Genomic DNA, 15,897 nt, shown 5'->3' on the forward strand with positions numbered 1-15,897 from the left:
CAGAAATACTACCACTATAGATGATGGTGTGTATAATGCCTATATATTATTTCCAACTGTGTGTTGAACACAAACATGAATAAATTAGATATGAAGGTGAGGGTATTAACTATCACTAAGGAAAAAAATGCTCTTGTAGCTCTGGGATATAACACACAGTACAGTAGAAACTTATCATTCGTTTGTCCCTCCAAATATTTATTCAGTGCCTACTATGTACCAATCATAACTAGTGGCTACTGAGACAAAAAAGAGTTTGTGTGTGCCGGGGCTCATAATTTAATGGAGGGAAAAGCATATAAAAGTAGAAATCAATGTGACAAGTATGAAAGTGCTAAGTAAGAAGACGTGGTTTGTACTTAACCTGCTTGGGAAGGTCAAGAAAAATTCCTTTGAAGGATGAGATAAAAGTCAGGCAGAGGATGTTACATTAGGATGTCAATGCGCAGAATGTTAAGGGAAGGTGCCTGGCAGGAGGCATGTCACTTGGAAAACATGGACACATTCAAAACCATAAAGGGCTAAGATCTTTTAGAAGTATCTTGCCCAGATCGTCCCAAGCAATACACAAGTAGACATTTTGCTAGTGCATTTATTTAAAATGCATTTGGTACTTAAATCATTTGTAGATTATTTAATTAACAACTTACCAAAGCAAGAATAGTAATGGTAGGGGCACCTGGGTGGCTCAGTTGTTAAGCGTCTGCCTTCAGCTCCGGTCATGATCCCGCGGTCCTGGGATCGAGCCCCATATCGGGCTCCCTGCTCTGCGGGAAGCCTGCTTCTCCCTCTCCCACTCCCCCTGCTTGTGTTCCCTCTCTCGCTGTGTCTCTCTCTGTCAAATAAATAAAATCTTTAAAAAAAAAAAAAAAAAAAAAAAAGAATAGTAATGGTAAAGTTCTGCAATCCTAACACTATAATTAGAAATCCTCAAAGACCAATTATTAATGCTTAATTATGGATACTATAGAGAGTATTATGGAAAAGGAAAGTATATTCAGATTAGTGAAATATTCATAAACTTACAGCTAATAAGTAATTTTTCCATGCACTCTCCATTGAGATGGCATTACCCAACTCTAACATCATCCGAGTCTTAATTAATCATTTCTATCCATGGGAATGGCATGCTTGCAGTTATCTGGACCTTCTGAAGAAGGTTAATGTGCTTCTTTGAAAGAGGATTAGTGGTAATCTCTGAGAATTTTCCCTAATTTTTTCTTTTTCCCATCATAGTCCATTTTCTACTACTCTTATGTACACACACCCTATACTTCATTCTTTTTCTTATTATTTTCATTCACTGTCAACTACAGAAGTCTGTGCTTGCCAACCAATACAGAACCAAGATGTGAGAATTCCAGGGAAGATAGTGGAGTAGGAGGATCCTAAACTCACTTTGGTCTAGGATAAACCTAGATAACCCTTACATCAGTGTGAATAAATAAGAAAATATGTCAAAGATTGGTAGAACAGACTCTTCACAGCTAAACATAGAAAAGAGGCCACATAGAGGGGCGCCTGGGTGGCTCAGTCATTAAGCGTCTGCCTTCGGCTCAGGTCATGATCCCAGGGTCCTGGGATCGAGCCCCGCATCGGGCTCTCTGTTCAGCGGGGAGCCTGCTTCTCCCTCTCTGCCTGCTTGTGTTCCCTCTCTCACTGTCTCTCTCTGTCAAATAAATAAATAAAATCTTTAAAAAAAAAAAAAAAAAAAAGAGGCCACATAGAAAAGGGTAGGAAGGGTGGAAATGTGGTCAGGAACAAAACTGATCCACAAGACTGTGCATGAGAGGGAGGGACACCATGGGCACAGAGAAGGGAGAGGAGCAGACCCCAATTACTAGCATGAAATTGAACCAGTAGTCAAAAAATGCCCATCAAACAAAAGTCTAGGATGAGATGGCTTCATAGGCAAATTCTATACAACATTTAAAGAAGAGTTAATATCTACAACTCTCAAACTTTTCCAAAAACTGAATAGGAAGGAGAGCTTCCAAATTGATTCCATGAAAGCAGCGTTATCCTGATGCCCAAACTAGATAAGGACACTACAAAACAAACAAACTACAGGCCAATATCTCTGATGGACATAGATGCAAAAATCCTCAACAAAATATTAGCAAACTGAATCCAACAATACATGTAAAAAAAATCATTCACCAGGATCAAGTAGGATTTATTCCTGGGATGCTTCAATATTCCTGAATCAATCCATATGATACATCACACCAAGAGAAAGGATAAAACCATATAATCATTTTATTTTATTTTATTTTTTTAAAGATTTTATTTATTTATTTGAGAGAGAGAGAATGAGAGGGAGAGAGCACATGAGAGGGGGGAGGGTCAGAGGGCGAAGCAGACTCCCTGCCGAGCAGGGAGCCCGATGTGGGACTCGATCCAGGGACTCCAGGATCATGACCTGAGCCGAAGGCAGTCGCTTAACCAACTGAGCCACCCAGGCGCCCCCATATAATCATTTTAAAAGAGGCAGAAATATATATCAAAATAAAAATTTTCTGCACAGTGAAGGAAACAACCAACAAAACTAAAAGATGGCCTACTGAATGGGAGAAGATATTTGCAAATAACATATCTGATAAAGGGCTGGTATCCAAGATATATAAAGAACTTACATAACTCAACACCTAAATAAATAAATACATACATACATACATATATACATACAAATAATCCAAAAAACTGGGCAGAAGACATGAAGAGATTTATCTAAAGAAGACATATAGATGGCCAACATACACACGAAAACATGCTGAATATCACTCATCATGATTGATGTGCCAGTCAAAAGCACAATGTGATATTACCTCACACCTGTCAAAATGGCTAAAATCAAAAGCAAAAGAAACAAAAGATGTTGATGAGGGTGTGGAGAAAATGGAACCCTCATGCACTGTTGGGGGGAGTGCAAACTGGTGCAGCTACTGTGGAAAACAGTATAGAGAGTCCTTAAAAATAGAACTGCCCTATGATCCAGCAGTCACACAACTGGGTATTTAACCAAAGGATATGAAAACTCTAATTCAAAAGGATATATGCACCCTTATGTTTATTACAGCTTTATTTACAATAGCCAAATTATGGAAACAGCCCAAATATCCATCGGGGAACAAATGGATAAAGAAGAGGTGGTACACACACACACACATACGCACACACACAATGGAATATTACTCAGCCATTAAAAATACTGAAATCTTGCCATTTACAACAAAATGGATGAATCTATATGGTATAATGCAAAGTGAAATAAGTCAAAGAGAAATACCATATGATTTCATTCATATGTGGAATTTGAGAACCAAAACAAAGGAATAAAGAGGCAAGAAAACTATGGAGAACAAGCCTGTGGTTATGAGAGGGGAGGTATGTGGGGTGTGGATGAAATAGATAAAGGGGATTAAGAGTATACTTATTGTATTAATTCTTTCAAAGAACCAGCTTCTAGTTTCATTGATCTGTTCTACTGTTCTTCTGGTTTCTATTTCATTGATTTCTGCTGTAATCTTTATAAACCTCTGGCCAGACTTATCCAAAAGAAAAAAGAAAGGACCCAAATTAATAAAATCATAAATGAGAGAGATCATGACCAACACCAAGGAAATACAGACAATTTTAATAACATATTATGAGCAACTATATGCTAAATTAGACAATCTGGAAGAAATGGATGCATTCCTGGAAATTTATTAACTACCAAGACTGAAACGGGAAGAGATATAAAATCTGAACACACCAATAACCAGCAAGGAAATTGAATCACTAATAAAAAACCTCCCAGAAAACAAGAGTCCAGGGCCAGATGGCTTCCCAGGGGAATTCTAGCAAACATTTAAAGAAGAAATCATACCTATTCTACTGAGGCTGTTACAAAAAATAGAAATGGAAGGAAAATTTCCAAACTCATTCTATGAGGCCAGCATTACCTTGATCCCAAAGCCAGACAAAGACCCCATCAAAAAGAATTACAGACCAATATCCCTGATTAACATGGATGCCAAAATACTCACCAAGATACTAGCCAATAGGATCCAATAGTACATTAAAAGGATTATTTACCACAACCAGGTGGAATTCATTCCTGGGATGCAAGGGTAGTTCAACATTCACAAATCAATCAACATGATAGAGCACATTAATAAAAGACAAGAACCGTATGATCCTCTCAATTAATGCAGAAAAAGCACTTGACAAAATACAGCATTGTTTCTTGATTAAAACTTTTCAAATTATAGGGATACAGGGAACATACCTCAAAATCATAAAAGCCATCTATGAAAAGCCCACAGCAAATATCATTCTCAATGGGAAAAACTGAGGGTTTTCCCCTTAAGGTCAAGAACATGACAGGGATGCCCACTCCCACCAGTTGTTCAACACAGTACTAGAAGTTCTAGCCTCAGCAATCAGACAACAACAACAACAACAAAAATAAAAGGTATTCAAATTGGCAAAGAAGACAAACTTTCACTCTTCGCAGATGACATGATACTTTATGTGGAAAACCCAAAAGACTCCACCCCAAAATTGCTAGAACTCATACAGGAATTCAGCAACATGGCAGGATACAAAGTCAATGCACAGAAATCAGTTGCATTTCTATACATTAACAATGTGACTGAAGAAAGAGAAATTAAGGAATCGATCCCATTTAAACTACAGAACACTTATGAAAGAAATTGAGGAAGACACAAAGAGATTGAAAACATTCCATGCTCATGGATTGGAAGAATAAACATTGTTAAAATGTCTATGCTACTTACAGCAATCTACACATTTAATGCAATGCCTATCAAAATACCATTGACATTTTTCACAGAGCTGGAACAAACAATCCTAAAATTTGTATGGAACCAGAAAAGTCCCCAAATTGCCAGGGGAATGTTGAAAAAGAAAACCAAAGCTGGGGGCATCACAATGCCTGACTTCAAGCTATATAACAAAACTGTGATCATTGACACAGCATGGTACTGGCACAAAAACAGACACATAGGTCAATGGAATAGAATAGAGAACCCAGAAATGGACCCTCAACTCTATGGTCAACTAATCTTTGACAAAGCAGGAAAGAATATCCAATGGAAAAAAGACAGTCTCTTTAATAAATAGTGCTGGAAAAATTGGACAGCCACATGCAGAAGAATGAAACTGGACCATTCTCTTATACTATACACAAAGATAAACTCAAAATGGATGAAAGACCTCAATGTGAGACAGGAATCCATCAAAATCCTAGAGGAGAACACAGGTAGTAACCTCTTTGACCTCGGCCACAGCAACTTCTTGCAAGACACATCTCCAAAGGCAAGGGAAACAAAAGCAAAAATGAACTATTGGGACTTTATCAAGATAAAAAGCTTTGCATGGCAAAGGATACCATCAACAAAACTAAAAGGCAACCTATGGAATGGGAGAAGATATTTGCAAATGACATTACAGCCTTTATCTGTAACCAGCCCTTTATGCTGGTATCCAGATCTATAAAGAACTTACCAAACTCAACACCCAAAAAACAAATAATCCAGTCAAGAAATGGGCAGAAGACATGAACAGACACTTCTCCAAAGAAGACATACTAATGGCCAATAGACACATGAAAAAATGCTCCACATAATGTGCCATCAGGGAAATACAAATCAAAACCACAATGGCATACCACCTTACACCAGTCAGAATGGCTAAAATTAACAAGACAGGAAACAACAAATGTTGGCAAGGATGTGGAAAAGGGGACCCTTTTATACTGTTGGTGGGAATGCAAGCTGGTGCAGCCACCCTGGAAAACAGCATGGAGTTTCCTCGAGACATTAAAAATAGAGCTACCTTATGAACCAGCAATTGCACTACTGGGTATTTACCCCAAAGATACAGATGTAGTGAAAAGAAGGGGCATGCACCCCAATGTTTGTAGCAGCAACATCCACAATAGCCAAACTGGAAGAAGCTGAGATGTCCTTCAACAGATGAATAGATAAAGAAGATGTGGTTAATACATACAATAGAAATATTACTCAGCCATCAGAAAGGATGAATACTTACCATTTGCATCGACATGGATAGAACTGGAGGATATTATGCTAAGTGAAATAAGTCAGAGAAAGACAATTGTCATATGGTTTCACTCATATGTGGAATATAAGGAATACTGCAAAGGACTATAGGGGAAGGGAGGGAAAACTGAATAGGAAGAAATCAGAGAGGGAGATAAACCATGAGAGGCTCTTGACCCCAGGAAACAAACTGAGGGTTGTGGAAGGGAGGGGAGTGGGAGATGGGGTAGCCGGGTGATGGGCATTAAGGAGGACAGGTGATCTGATGAGCACTAAGTGTTATATGCAAACAATGAATCATGGAACACCACATCAAAAACTAATGATGTAAGGTATGGTGATTAACATAATAAAAAAAAACCGAATCATATACTATATGTTGGCTAATTGAATTTAAATTTAAAAAACTAAAAAGATACTGCTTAAAAAAAGATACAATCTTACTGTAATGAGCATTGAGTAATGTATGATTGTAGAATCACTATATTGTATACATGAAATTAATATAACCCTATATATTAATTTTAGAAGAATTTAAAAAAATAAACAAAGAACCTAAGACTTAATGCAGTCAATTTGTGATTGTCCTTTGAGTGTTTAAAGATTCAGGGAGTAAGTATTTTTCTAAGAATCAAGCTCAAAACCAAAGGATATAGTCTCATATAGAAAGAGCTGGGCTAGGAAAGATAAGAGTTAAATTTGATGTGGGTAGCAGAGTTTGGTTCCAGATACATGAATTCATGCACTGTCAATAAGAAGATGTAGGGTATATTCTAATTATTTTGCTGAAATACTGTAAAATGAGTATAAGCTACCTTCTTTCCAGAATTTAAGATCAGTGTATCTTCTAATATTCTGTTGTTAACACCCCACTTTCCCAACTCCTATACAAATTATTTTCTGAGGTAGGAATTGAGCAATTATAACCAATGGGCCAAATCTAGCCATCTCCTTTTACGAATAAAGTTTTATCAGCATAAATTCACACCCATTACTTTGCTCATTGTCTACGGCAATTTTTTGAGTTGAGTAGTTGTACTAGAGAATTTCTGGCCCACGAATTATATTTATTCTTTGGCCTTTTATTCAAAAAGTGGGTGTGCTCTGAAGAACTCATAATTATGACATATCATTTCATATTTACTTTTCATATGGTTTATACTTCTCCAGTGAAACTGTTGGTCTTTTATAAACAGGTGTCATGTATTATATGACTGGGTATTCCTGAACAATACCAAATAAAGTAGGCTTTAAACAATAAATATGCAAGTTCAAGGAGTTTAGAAGGTACATATTTCTTATTCACTATTGTACACTCCATCCCTTGTACTGTGTCATGTACATGGTAGGTGTGCAACAAAAATGTAAGTCAATGAATGGATAGTGGTTGTTGATTACAGGCTTGGAAGATGTCTGAAATATCTTGATTTTAAGGACAATACCCAAAAAACAAAAACCGCATCAAATCCAGTCCTATATGTAAACTGTACTTTAATATGTGACACAATCACCTAATCAGCTTCAAACTAGGAGTCAAGGAATGGGTCATTCAACCAGTAAGTCATGATCTATTGTATTTGATGATAACTGGATGCACATAAATGGGCATTCAGATATAGTATATTTCCTCTAAACAGTAAAAATTCTTCAGTATATTTTTCTCCCAACATAATGCTTATTCTTTCAGACAACAACTTTAAGCCTTAGCACCAACTTAAGACTAATTTAATCTCCAAAAATACACAAAGCCCTCCAGGAGAGGACTTATTTGTTAGAAAAGTACTGCAGACTTTTTTACTTCTTAATTGTTCTTTCAGTTTTTATTACCTTGCTTTAGCTCATGCCATTCTTTTTCTCATGCTGATTTACAGGATTTGAAAAGAAAGCTAAAAGAACATATTCTGAAGGCTGGAAATGTGGAACCTGCTGATTTTATAGAAGAAAAATAAAAACATTTAGATATCTGTCTGTTTACATGTTTAAGGGAGTGCATGTCAAAATAAAAGTCAGTCCGGCTCTCAGAACTATGTCTCTGTTTCTTTGGCTTCCTAATATTACTTAGAAAAAAAATACTTCTTTTCTGGAAGTTATAGGCCAAGATGGATTCTCTGATGTTATTGTTTGGTATTGGTCTACAACTAGACAGCACCATGATGGTGCAATGTGGTGTTAGCAGCCCTTTAGCAAAAGTTCTAATATCTGTACTCCTCCTTCCCTGCCCACATGCATTGGCCCACTTCAGCTTATCACCTAGCAGCTGTTAGAGCATCCTGCTGTCATCCATCCTCCACATGTATCCAGCCCAGTGGAGCTACATTAAAGTGAGCAGAGCTTCACTGCAGAAAGATTGGCTGCTTGCCAGAACTTTGTTATTAGTGATCCTTCCTCACTGCTCATGTTTCATAGGCTCTTGGGTGACACTGAATCAAGTTTTCAAGAAACTCAATGGAGAGCTGTGTGGCAAGCCCACGTTTCACTGCCTCCACTCTTTAGACCTCAAGCTTGACTGGTGACAAGAATGTGCCCTGCACAAAACAATGTATAGAGATATACTGGTATTTAAAATTCTGCACACTAAAATGACTTGGCAAGAGTAATAATGATGAATGCACCTGCTTAGCAGAAGAAAAAGATCTCATCACAATCCTGGATGACATTATGTTAAGCCACTATAACATTGAGATTTACTGTCTAAGAAAAACTAGAAGTATTAGGACCGCCTTCTCCATGTCAAACAAACTATTTTTCCTATCCTTTATTTTAATTTCCAAGAAATCTGCATCTCAGTAGAGCTTAACCTTATATAAGAGTTTAAACTTTTCAACATAATTAGAAAAAAGTTGGCAGAATACAAAATTAAACAGAAATATATTCTGAATTCATTTCCCATTTTTCATACAAATGAAAATGAGGATCAAATAAGCAGAAATAGAAGCTTTGAAGTATGTTATTTCCCTAAATTTTGAACCTGTAGGGAATAAAGATGCATAAATGGAGACTATAATCTCGTCTCGTAATCTAGTTTGCCATGTAGTCACCTTAAAGTTTGAGTTGTGACAGCATTTGAATAATGTTAAATATAAAAAATATGTTGGCATTATCTACTCTAACTTTCATATATTTTAAATGAGGAAAAAAAGGGTAAGCAATGTATTGAATGTCGCATTTAGTAGCAGACTTGGGCTATAACTCTTTCATTTTATCTTATCAATGAGGGGACATGTTCTTTTGTTTGAGACAGAAAAATCCTCATTTTCACCTTCCATCATCCAACTCTCCTCCTCAAAAGAGAAAACCTTTCTGTTTTTCACCACAATGCCACATTCACTCTGCCCTAAGGAGCTTTACTTTACATAAACTAGAGGGGGGAGCCTGTGAATTTTACTTGTCTACAATTAGGTAACTCAGCAAATCCTCTATAAGACTTGACTGAGCCCCAGAAAAATCCACCTGCCTTCATGCTGTCCTTTAAGAGTAACATACAAGTGCTGTGAAAGGCACATGGTGTAAGAAAATAAAAAGAAGTTTATATATATTTACATACTTATAAAACCTGCATCGTATGTATGTATATATTGCTATGTAGATATAGCAATATAGATATAGACAGAGCAAACACCAGTATCATTTTTCATGGAGAATTAGAAGTTTTGCCAATAAAGGCAAGAACACTTAAAGGACTCTGATATCAAAAATATATTACATTTTTGGGGGCGCCTGGGTGGCTCAGTCGTTAAGCGTCTGCCTTCGGCTCAGGTCATGATCTCAGGGTCCTGGGATCGAGCCCCACATCGGGCTCTCTGCTCCGCGGGAAGCCTGCTTCTCCCTCTCCCACTCCCCTGCTTGTGTTCCCTCTCTCTCTGTGGGTCTTTCTCTGTCAAATAAATGAAATCTTAAAAAAATATATATATATTACATTTTTGGGAGGAATTATTTGATGTATTTAGATTAGAGAAGAAAATCAAAGTTACAGATATTTGAAGTGATGGAACTTTACCTTAAAATTACATGTAAATAAACTGACAAATTATTATGGAATATAAAATAGGCATGCACACACATGCATATATATATGTACATATATATTCAAACATCTAGAAAACATAATGAAAGAAAATAGGCCATTTACAATAGTAAAAGAGTAAGATGAACTTTCTTTGGAAAATCTTAACAGGAAAAGAAGATATAAGTTAAAATGAAATGGGAGACTTAAAAGAGTAGTTGAATAGAAAGGCATTCATTTTCCTTGAATCTGTATTATAAAGATACAAGTTTTCCATAAATGAATCATAAATTTAATGCATTAAAAAAGTATGCCAAAATTATCTTTATTTGTAACCAAGCAAGCTAATTATAGGGTTTATTTGTAGTAAAAAACTTTCAAGAATTGCCAGGAAGATTCTTTAAAAGAAGAATACTTTGTAGGAACTAGCCCTGTAAGATATTTCAATATGGGTATATAGTTTTAGAGACCAGAGCAACTGAGTACTTAACGCACAAAAAAATCAAAGAGATTAGTAGAAACTCAGGAACAAATGCCCAAACAGAAAGTTACTTTACTTTATAATAAAGGTAATCTTTAATTCCTGAAGAAATAATTCATTCTTGTATGAATAGAAATGGAAAAATTTCTGAACCCCCTGAAAAAAACACAATAAATTTGAATTTATTTAAATCTAGATCACTCCTTAGTACAAAATAAACATGAGGTGGATAAAATAATTAAATGAAAAAAATTAAATGGTAAAAATACCATAATAAAATTGGAAGATTTTTTTTCATAATTATAGTGAATGAATCTTTTCAAATATAATGCAAAACTAAGAAGTCTTAAAGTACAGATAACTGACTAAACAAATTTTTAAAAATTCTTGCATGAAAGGTGTTATCCAAATTAAAAATCAGTGACACACTAAATACAGATTTTGAACCATTTGACAGATAAAATATAACTCTTAATTTATTAGGAGCCATCAGAAATCAATGAAAATCTGTGAAAATTCCTATAGAAAAATGGGCAAAGGACAGTGAAAGATGGTTTATACAAAAATAAATGCAAAAGACTTAAGCATATGAAAGATGCTGTATAAAAATTCTATAGTAAAATTTATTCAAAACTGAAAATGGGACATGATTTTTCAGCTATCACAACTGCAAAGTATGAAAGGTTGATTATAAACTGTGTTGATGATGGAATGGGGGTACACGGGCTCACATAACGAAAACCTGTTTGCAGGGAAATTTGTTTTAAGTAGGCAAATAAAAGTCACATATAACATTTGATACTCATTTCATTTTTAGAATTGTATCCTGCAGGTGTTTTCACACCTTAGCACAAGACAGTTGCATAAGGATATTTATCTCAATATTGTTTATGGTAGTAAAATATTAAAAACAACATAAATGGGTCAAGAGATTATTAAATAAGTTACATATAAACATATAATGGATTTATGTTATTATGGCCATTAAAAAATTAAAAATATCTATAAAAACTGATATCAGTGACAACCAAGATACATAATTCAGGAAAAATGCAAGTTGTAAGAGTGTATATATTATGATACCATTTAGATATTCAGAGATACATCTGAAATGATACACAAGTCAATGTTGATTGGATATTTCTGCAAAAGACTGGACATACAGAGAGAGAGCATTAAAGGGAAACACATTCCCTGTTAACAATTTTCATTATATGAATCTATCACTATGTACATATATAATGCCTACTAATAAAAATAGTACAGACAAATGTAGGATCTCAGTGATTGAAAAGGCATTGTAAGGAAATGGTTGTGCTATTTAATCCCTTGGACTTCACTAAGTGGTTTTTAAGCCTTGAAGTATGAATGCTATCTGTATGTGAATGAGTTTTATGGAAGAACGAAGTACACCAACATTTCCCTGGAAGTATAGTATGAAACAGCTTGCTTTAAGAGGATAGGAGAAAAGAGCAACCCAATGAACATAAACTGTTATTTAAAAAAAAAAAAATGCCATGGATGGCTTACCACATTTTCCCACCTGTATTCAGTATATACTTTGAGTATTATAAGGGAAAATTCTTTTCATTCATTCAGGAGGAAGCATGACCCTCCACATTCTAGCCATGGAGAACTAAATAACACCTTTGGAATTAACACACTGGAAAATGTAGGTACATGATTTATTGGGCTAAAACTTGATAAAAGTGGATTAGCTAAAAGATGATATTCCAATGTGTTTTGGCTGACCACATTTCATGTATGATAAATGATGTCAATAAGAAGTCAAGCCATTTTTCAAAGTACAACCTAATAGACTTCAAATAATTACATTTTATTTCTACATAGGACTTCACAAGTTTAAAATACTTTCACATATTACTTTAATTTTCTCCAAACAACTTAACCATAGAAAGGAAGCCACAGCAAGTATTTCTTGCCCCAATTTATAAATGGAAATGTGGTCCTCATAAAGGTTGTCAATTTTTAAAGTTTATTTGATTGGTAAATGGCAGATCTTAAATGAGTTCCCAGGTTTTTAAAATCTTAGTTCAGTTTTTAGAAACACATTACTTCTTAGAAAATACAGAAAAAAACCCTATGGCAGTCTGATACAGGGACAATTCATAAGGCCATAAAGTTTCACTGAGAGTGCATAGGCAATTAGACACGACTAGTACTTGCTAATACATAGAAGGGCAATTTAAAAAATCTATACATGTAATGCTATTAAGAATGCCAAAGATGCAAGTTTGCATTAATGTAACAATGAAAGAGATTAGTCTCCCACATTTTCATATGTTCACTCTCTCTAGGATTGGAAGAATGTATAATGTTAGCTTCTATCCTTTTTAGTGTTTGTTTTTATATGAAACATATCTCCAAGACTCTTAATGAATAATGTAATCTTCGTTTATAATAATCTTTTAGAAACTATATCAAGTGTATTAAATTACTTAGGCATTTTTAGCAGATAGTATCCAAACTGAATTGATAAATATAAGCCACTGCCTCCTACTGAAGGATTTAGAAATGCTTGGCTAGTCATTAAGTATAAGGTCTTTTGAAAATACTCTGAAAATACCTCCAGTATTTTGTTGTAAACAGACATCTGACCAAAGGAAGGAATGAGGTCTTAAATCTAGTCTGCGTCTAGGTGCCCTGTGTCTAGGTGCCAAGTCATGGTCCCTTTGTGACTGGGTGTGGAGTTTGTCAACCTAGAGAAAGGAGTTTCTTCTTTTTTAAATTGATCAGTAAAAAGAGGGTCCCTCTCTTTTTGTTTGTTTTTGGTTTTTGCAATTTATACAAAAGCAGTTGCTATTTTGGTTGAGATATCAGTAAAATTGAGAGCCAATGAAAATACCTAGTTATTTTTTTATAAATCAGAGTAAGACTTATGCAGAAGCAAAACAGTTTTATAATAAGCAAATATCACTCTAAACTATATAACAACTGAACACATTTTCAGGCAGATATGTGGTTAAAAATTAAAGTTGAACTAGAACAGTCTATTGTCCTAGAAGCATAGACCTATGTAAATTTAGCTTTGTAAGCGTTAACTCAAATCTTACCTTAATTGTGCAAACTAGCCTAATCATAGAGAACACACAGACCTTGTTAAATAGGATCATTATGTAAAAGCATCCAGTAACATATAAACAAACACTAAAAATCAGAACAATATGCTTACTCTATTATTTACCTTGTAGGGAAAAATATAGCAATATAATGGACTGATGGCAAATATAATGGACTGTATCAAAACCTATTTATTTGAAGACCAAGCAATAATAAAGAATAGGAAACAGAAGAACATAGAGAATACATCTGAGGAAGAATGGCATGGTATGGTGGAAAGGGGATGTTGCTAAGAGTCTAGAGAAAATGCTGTTTCTGGTGCTAACAGTGGTCTCCCTGTGAAGTCTCTGCTTCGCTAAGGTTGAGTGCATTAATTGTACAAGGAAGGGTCTAGATTAGACAACTTGGAAGGAATTCTCAATCCTGGAGATCTAGAATTTGAAGAAAATGGCAATTATGATAATAAAGGTGGTATCACTGGCTGCCTTAGAAGGTTAAGAGTGCAGAAATAAGCAGCCATTCTCACAGAGAAGGCAGAAAATTGGTCTTCCCTTGAGAGAAGATTGAAGAAGATTCTTCACTGTACATCAAAGCCCTTGGGGACATGGAAGTACTGAAAACAGAACATAAGTTTGAAAGTCAGAGAGAACTATCTGAATTTGGTTCTTCCACTCACCACTGTTTGGTATACATCAAGTTATTGACCATTTCAGAGCCCCAATTTTCTCCTAGATCATAGGAGTATAATACCTCATCTTGCAGAATTGTTGGACTTGGATAGACAGGGTTGGCCAACACAGACTTTTCATTCTGCTCAAATAGAAAGCAAGCTTCTTGAGAGCAGAGACTAACATAAAGATATACACAGCTCTAATACATTGACAAGTAATTGGTATACTGTAGTTGCTTTATAAGTATTATGTTCATTGAATAATCAATTATGAAATTAGCAACAAGTGATCCAAGGATAAACTGTCAATCAGGAATTGTTTTCTAAGGACAACTGATGGAATCACAATCTCTTTTAGGTGGTATACAACATCACCAACATCAGCTTCTGCACAATACTTACAGCAGTGGCTAAACTTTGAGGATTATAGTTACCACCTTGACAGTAAACTGAGGTTTAAATTACGTTTAGGTTTCTGTTTCAGAGCTGAGGGAAAAGTCTCAAATTTTAAAAATGTGTCCTTTTTAAAGCACAAAGAAACTCTAGTGATTAAAATACTGACTCTTTGCTACATAGAAAATTTGACTGTCTGACTTCTTTTTTAAAAAAGGTTCCAAATACAGAGGCTTATAATTCTATAATATAGAGTACTGAGCACAATCTCATTGACAAACAACAACCCCCCCTCAAAAGTGGAACATAAACATAGCATTCATAAATGTGTTGATTATACCTTTATGCTTATACAGCCATTAAGTAAAATACATAGTAACTACTGTACACTTATAGATTGATCTATTCATACAAAAATAGTCAAATATGCCAAGCTCCAACTCTTTACAAATATTTTGTTTTATTAAATATAAAATGAACTTACACATTAACTGAGTGATACATATAATACTATTAGAAATTACTCATGGGACGTACACATTTTTAAAAAGATTAGTGGGGAAGTAAGTTTGGAAGGCTTATTTGTATGTATGGTCAATGGATGTGAGTTTGTGTATCAGTTCTACTTATTTCAAAACAAACATAATTTGAACACACTAAAATTTTATTTTTTTGGAAATGGACACCTTATTGATCTAATTGCCCCAAATCACTCATCCAACTCTTTTAGAACATGGGAGATTTTTGGCAGACCTTGGTTAAACAAACAATAACTTTAGTATTTTCCACAATTTTTAAGGATTTTTTTTCTTTATGCTATTCACATTGAAATTTAGTCATTTCCTTTCAGACTTTTATAAATGTTAAGTTTCATACTATTTCTCACATCCTGTGTATAATGTAATTCCATTTCCCTAGAAAAGAATAATAATGTTTTATTTGATTTTGAAATTGATATGATCCCTAGGATTGAGAGATTATAAATTCCAAGAACACTTGGCCTAAGAAATTTCTTATGAAATCCTCATAAATTTGCATGTGAATTAGTTGTTCACAATCAAATCTCATTTGCCTCATTCCTTATAGTGGAGGAGGAAAAAAGAGGTAAATATATAATTATATATGGAGATACAACAATTCTTGCCAGTAATTGATAAAAAAATATTTAAAAATTAGTAAAGGTATAACACTATCCTAC

At 34.8% G+C, this 15,897-nt stretch overlaps 2 long non-coding RNA genes across 2 annotated transcripts in view; one reads left to right on the top strand and one right to left on the bottom strand.

Annotated features, from left to right (window-relative positions):
• The window catches only part of LOC118521009 (uncharacterized), a 119,715-nt gene extending 111,620 nt beyond the window's left edge, over positions 1 to 8,095 (top strand). The window contains exon 3 of the long non-coding RNA XR_013446931.1: positions 7,943 to 8,095. This is a non-coding gene — a long non-coding RNA (uncharacterized LOC118521009). The remainder of the gene's footprint in view (positions 1 to 7,942) is intronic.
• The window catches only part of LOC118521007 (uncharacterized), a 499,349-nt gene that overhangs the window by 52,209 nt on the left and 431,243 nt on the right, over positions 1 to 15,897 (bottom strand). The gene's annotated exons all lie outside the window — the stretch shown is intronic.

This window comes from Halichoerus grypus, chromosome 4 (assembly GCF_964656455.1).
Source record: "Halichoerus grypus chromosome 4, mHalGry1.hap1.1, whole genome shotgun sequence".
NCBI lineage: Eukaryota > Metazoa > Chordata > Mammalia > Carnivora > Phocidae > Halichoerus > Halichoerus grypus.